General features: G+C 40.4%; 1 protein-coding gene across 3 annotated transcripts in view; it reads left to right on the top strand.

Moving 5' to 3' along the window:
- NRIP1 (nuclear receptor interacting protein 1) overlaps positions 1 to 6,517 on the top strand; it is a 93,198-nt gene that overhangs the window by 23,165 nt on the left and 63,516 nt on the right. For 2 of the 3 annotated variants that reach the window (XM_031556621.1, XM_003202863.3), the window contains one exon: positions 5,374 to 5,458. The gene's annotated coding sequence lies outside the window, so the exon portion shown is untranslated. Of the gene's footprint in view, positions 1 to 74; positions 93 to 5,373; positions 5,459 to 6,517 lie in introns of those variants that run through there. The other variant, XM_010722276.2, reaches the window with a different exon arrangement.

Raw genomic sequence — 6,517 nt, 5'->3', positions numbered from 1 at the left:
ACAGGTTACTGTGCGGGTGTGTGTTGGTGTCCCCAAAGCCCTTTAAAGGTGATTTCTCCCGCTTCTCCCTGCGCTGTCGAAGGCTGCTCTGTGTAAGTGTCAGCGGGTAATTAACTTGGAACGGAGCGAAACCTAGGGAAACGTGGTGTCGGAGCGTGGACGGAATAAGAGAAAGCTTCCTTAGTGCACACAGCCTTGTGTCTGTGCCGCGTGTCTGTTTATTATAGGTTTTCAATTTTAGGAAGAGTTAAGCTAAAATGCTTGACACGTGTTGAAGATGTTGGAGGGGAGGAAAAAAAATTGCAGCGTGATTCCCGTCTTTGGCGGTGCGTTGATGTTGGGGAAGGTGACGTGGAAGTTGTTCCCTTCTGTCTCGTCTGTCTGCAATAAGGGAGCTGGGCTGCTCGGGGTTTCCTTCGGAGGGAGCCGGGCGCAGCGCTGGGTGCTCGCTGCCGCTGAGCAGAATTTAACTGAGTCATGGCACAGTACACGTTCAGAGGTGGTGTACCGCTTGGTATAACGGAGAGGGCAGATCTGGTCTGCGAGACGCGGGAAGGTTCCTTGGACAGCTGGGGCGTTCCGAGGGGAGCAGCAGATCCGTACCGACCTGAGGAGCGCTGCCACAGGCAGGGCTGATCGCTGCCCGGCGGCACCTCCAGAGGCCTTGTGGCACCGGCTCACCCGGCTGGGAGCGCTTGTGGCTTAGAGCGGATTCGATGGCATCTGAGTAATCGCTGCTCCGCGTGCAGCAGGAGCAGGCTTCTCGGAGAGCAGTCAGAGCTGCGTTCGAGCTGGTCTCTGGCTTGTGCTGTTGGGACGGCTGTCTTCCTGAGCTTGTGGCTGAGGTCTGCCCTGTTAATGTTATCAGCACTTGTACGGCCTGAGATAGCCTCCAGAATAAGGCAGCTGGGTGCTTTTTTTTTTTTGTGCATTAAATCCATAGATAGATGGGTGTGTGTTTTTGTCGGCAGGAAGGAAGAAGTAACAAGTAGGTACTTGTTACCGGTAGCTGTGTGTTTCAGGCAGGGCTGGAAGCTGACCTCCTGTTGGACTGCCCTGCGGCTCTGAGCTATCTAACCAAGGAGATCTGGCAGTGGCTTTTTTGTTTACCATGTACGCACAGAGTAAAGGAGCTGTCAAGTGCTACACCATGCCGAAATATTATTATTAGTTTAAATACCTTAAGTTCCTCCATTCTCCCCCCCAGTAGTTATGGGATAAAAAAAATTACCGGATGAGATGCGCCTTTCTCTTTGCTCCATGTAACTGTTTCTGCTTCTAAAGTGACAGATATGCTAAACACAGCTGGAGAGCAAAAAATAACCGTTTATTATAGTCGTAGAAACCACGTTGATTAAGAAAAATTGAAAGTGAACCAGTGTTTTTTTTTAGTTGTAAGCAGGTGATCTGTAAGTGTTGGTTGTATCACCTTTGATGTCTGATAGTCTGCTGCGTGTAGGATGACTTCTGTAACATAAAAGGCATTAAAGACTTTTTTTTTTTTAAATTGATTTACTAAAGGTTGTAGAACTCATATGTGGTTTAACCTACTGGTAGGTATTTGCTTGTAGCTGTTATTTAACGTTGGATTTTTTTTTTAAATCGTTGATAAAGACTTGTTTGCTTGTTTTAAAGCTTATTCTGACTTTTCAAAGCTCGCTTTTTTTTCCCCCTGTATTTGAGCATTGGCAAAAGGCTTCTGCAGTGCCAGCTGTATTATTGCTAGCCATGAGAGCACTGTTAATTTTACCAGTGACAGTGCAGGACACACTAAAAGATAAACTATGCCTTGCATTGTGTGGAGCACATGTATAAACTTGCCCAGGGCAAAGCTGGGGAGTTGCATTTCCCACGGTCAGCTGTCTTACTCAACCCTCCACACCTCATTGCAGGGCTATCATGGATAGGGCTCTAAGAGTGTAGTGTCTTGTTAATCTTATGGACTGGCCTGAACCTTCAAATCAATTGATTTGTGCTTTCGTTTCTGTATCCAAACATACAAGGAGTGCAGAGAGAGCTGAGTGTGGGAGCCCCAACCCTCAGAGCAGGGTTTGGACACATGGGAATGGTGGCCAATTGGCCAAACGTGGGGACCTAAGGGGCTCTCTACAGCCAGTTGGGTTTCCCAACCACTCAGTGACAGGCTGAATGCTTGACTGGGTTATAGGTGATAGGTGGGATAAATATCCTATGGAAGTAAAAACTGGATAAATACCCCTTGGGGATGAGAAGTGTGAATTTTGAAGTACAGATCATTACTGCTCAGCAGGGGTTTAATGATAGGCAAGTGGAAAGAAAGATAACGTAGGTAGGGAATGAAGTCTGAACAGGAGGGAAGTTTGCAGGAGAATATGCACAAATGGATAAAAAAAAATAATAAACTTGTCAATCTTTCTAAACCATCTTAAACCAGAGGTAAAAAGGTAATGTTAATAGCAGGATGAGAGCAAACCACAAATGCTAGCAGGCCATCTGATAAGAGTGTAACCACCTGTGTTGGTCTGCCCACAGCACGTGTGAGGGAAGTATTTTAAGTGTGATGCATCTTTTGAGTATTATGGTGTTAGGATTTTAATAGTTGAATTATAAAATGATGTGCTGATGTTGATGAGCAGTATTTTAAGTGGGCATCTTCGATCACACAGACTTTCTTGAGTTCTTTAGTGGGATGGTATGCCTGAAGGAAAATGGGAAGAATTCTTTCTTGCTTGAGATATGTGTATACGTTTTAGTGTTTCTGGATCATCTGTTTCAAATACACTTAGAAATGTGACCAGACCTATATACCATTTGGAAGACTTAATTTCATAATTTGTTTAGCTGTCTGTTGCAGGTCCCTGCACTTGATGGTTAAAGGCAAATAGGAGCTGAGTCTCCTGCTGCATGTAGGATGGGAAGCAGCAGTTGTTAGCCATCTTATTTTGACTCAAATTCTCCTGATGTGGTCTTTTACTGAAATTGTTACTGGAACTCGCTACTCCTTAATTACCTGGCTAGAGAGGAGTTCTGTTTTCACACATTTCCTTTCTAAAAATCATTGTCTTCAGTAGAGAACAGCTTACAGACAAAATCACATTAAAAGTAATATATTGTCTGTTAGCCATGGGTTTGTAAGAGGTTGAGTATACCATAGAGAAACTCAGTGTTGGGAGAGTAGTTTGGATGATGTGTTCTTTCTCTTCTTGAGGAGGGAAGTTGTGAGAAGTTGACCACAATAGATCAAATAGATGCTATGTGTGAAATGTATTTGAGCCTTGACTGCACCTGTTATTTAAAAACAAAGAAGAGAATATATCACTGGCCTCAGAAAAGCATTTCTGTCTTTCATGGTACAAGTATGTAATGGTGCAGAAAAATAATATTTCTATCCTTTGGATCCATCTCAGGTGATTGCTCTGTACTGATTATTTATGTAATTGCATATCACACTTTCAGCAACTTACAAGAACTTAGTGTTCTTGATTGTTACTCTATTCCCTATTGTAAGGCATGCAATCCAAGTCATCCTGCCATTAAATTTTTGGGAATTGTATTTCAATCTAGCAAAGCACTTCTCAAATGTCATTGAAGAAATATAGTATTTCCCCCAGAAATTCTTTTGCTTTTTTTCTCTGAACACTTAGAAACCTTGTAGTAATGTGGAACATACAAAAAGATTGCTTAATGCTGTCCTAAATGATATCCTGTGTATATGTTGTACCTTGATGGCAATACAGCAGTGTTGTGGTTTTTTTTTGCTTGTTCTTCATTAGATAGAAATCTGTCTTCTCCTACAAAAAAGAGTACTTAAATGAAACCACTCGTTAGTGGTGCAAAACAATTTTTTTTCCCCTCCTACATCTGTAGTAGTGAACAAGTACTGAAGTGGACTATTCTTCTGAAGGTGATTTGAGAATATGGAAAAAATATACATATTATTCCCTCTAGGGAAGTTCTGCCCGTACCTCTGTTTCTGTTTTTTGTTTTTTTTTTTGGACTGCATTTATAACTTAATATTTCTTTTCCTAATTTAATCAGAATGTTGCAGCTTGCTACTGCTCTGTGGTGCAAGTTGGCTTATTTTGTGGTGTATCTAGGGAAAGAATCTGAAATAGTCTCTGTATATAGTATTTCAGGGTATTTACTTACTTTTCTGCATAATGGATTCACTGCTTTTGTTAGATCTTTACGTTGGCTGTAGCCCAGCATGCTGCTTTCACTGACCTGGTGTCTTTTGAATAGGTCTTTTTTTGGATGGTGACCTTTCTATCAACAAGTATATCTTTTTTTTTTTCCCAGGTAGCACATCACAGTATTCAGTTAGATGTTGTCTCTAAGCTGGCTTTAGCCCAAGTGGCTTTGCAGAAGAGGGCAGTGCTGCAAAACTCACATCTCCCTTTCTACCCTACAGCCCTGGTAGCCAGTTGTGGAGTCCTCCATGCTGGAGGAGTTCAGCATTTAAGAAGTTTTGTGTATTTTGTATATGGCCTTTTTGATTATAGAGGCTTATGGTGAGGAAAAGAGAGCTCTTCCATTTGCCCCATGAGAGAAGGAGAAAGTTCAGCAAAACTGGGAATAATTTTGTTTTGTTTGTTTTTGATTATAGTTAAATTTGACTCATTATGCTTGTTAAATATGCTTCTCAGGGTGATAAATTAATTGGTGAAAGAGAATTTAATGTGAGCATTGTTCTTGTGACAAGCCTCATTAAAGGTTAAGTAGTACAGATAGCAATGACCTGGCCTACCTGTAAGTTTTTATCTTTTAGCACAAGTTACAGACAGTACAGAAGTACTGAGGAAAAACATTTAAGGTGGTATTGGTAACGTTGAACAGCTTTGAAAATGAGTATTCTATAGTATTTCATTCCTAAATCTTAAAAGAAAGTTATGCGTTTTTACTTGCTTTAGTTTTTTCTAACGAATTTTGGGAAGTTGCATTCCACTGTTGTATTGTGATCTCATCTTTTCCTGTTAAAGGATTCCGAAAAAAAACTAGGATTGAGACATGCCTAGGTGTGAGTATGAAGTTGTGCTTGCTACGTATGAAGGTGGACATCTGTGTTACAGCTTTTCTTGAATGAAGTGAATTAAAGCAGGAGTGTGTCTTCTGAATCAAAACTGAATGCAGACTTGCTTCTTGCAGAAATAACTGTCCAGTTATCTAGACAGTACAAGTCTAGGGAAGGCAAGTATTTGATTTGCTAATGCTTCTGTCTGGAAAACTTTGATTTCTGATGTTGGGAGCTGCGTTTTTCTTATGAGATAGGAAGTGATGCTGTATTTCAAATATTTGTTACACTAATAATAAGAAGGCCAATACGGATTGGAAGAAAGGAAATTCTTCCATCCAGTATGTGGATTTTCCTAAGGTAACTTTTTTTTTTCCTTTCAGATGAAGCATGGAATTGCTGAGGGAGAAAATTAGTGCATCCTTGGACTCCTGAAGGAAGAGCCTTCCTTATGGGACCACTTTCAAGGTAAATAACTTGCTTCAATTATTTGGTTTGAGTTTCTTCTTTGTCTTGCCAATCTATCATGCAACTTTTTACCTTTGTATAGGTCCTCTAGGATTGTGGTATAAGGTGGTAGATTTTTCAAGTTAATACTTCTATTTCTGTGACAGATTTGATTTTCTTTTAAAGTGTGTGTGCCAGTTGAGGAGAAATAATCATTTTTAGTAGTTTTTTTACATGGAGTTTGCTGGTAAGTCCTGAAGATTTAGCCTACTTGTTTAGGAGATAGTTGCTGAATAGACAAGAACCTGATTTACATGTAGTTTCAGAGTGAAAGAGAAGATGATATAAACACTGTAAGTTTTTTTTTTAAATAAAACAGATCCAAACTGAGATCCTCTAGCAAGGGACTGTCAAGTAAAATCATTAGATATTGCATTACAATGGCTTGTAGACATTTAACACTGCTGTCATTTTGTTTGGATATACTCCCTTGATTCCTATTTTCTAAATCCTATTTTCCTTTGATACTAGAGAATAATTCCCCAAGTGTTGTCCAGTGATTGCTTATGTATATGCACTTTGGTCTGTGAGTAATTTTATTCACTTGAGTAGCCCCACTGTCCTCGGTGGACCTACAAGCATGCCTAAGAACTTGAGAATGCTGATGAGCATAAAGAATACAATTTGGGCATGTAATGGTTGACAAGCAATTGTTTTGTTTCTGGCCTCTCTTAGGACTCATTTGCATTGCCTCCAGTGGCAACTTTTGGGAACATTAGAAAGGGAAGGTCTAGAATGCTGGAGGCAGTCGTATCAAATTCCAGCCTGAAAAATTTCTAGCGTATCCACCGTAATTACACAGATGGCAGATAGAAGGGTGTATTTTTCTTTTAATAAATCTATGTGTTTCTTTACTTCCTTTTGAATGTAGCATTGGTCAATGTGCTGCAACTTGAGCATCTGTAACGCAGCGAAATATAGCAGAATCCTCAGAAAATATTTGTATTTTGTACTGGGAAGATTTGAATTTATGCAGGAATCACTCTTCTGGAAATAAAGGGAAATCAAGATGAGGGATTT

This window comes from Meleagris gallopavo, chromosome 1, assembly GCF_000146605.3.
Source record: "Meleagris gallopavo isolate NT-WF06-2002-E0010 breed Aviagen turkey brand Nicholas breeding stock chromosome 1, Turkey_5.1, whole genome shotgun sequence".
In the NCBI taxonomy this organism is placed as follows: Eukaryota; Metazoa; Chordata; class Aves; order Galliformes; family Phasianidae; genus Meleagris; species Meleagris gallopavo.
This window is presented reverse-complemented; position numbering and strand designations above follow the sequence as displayed.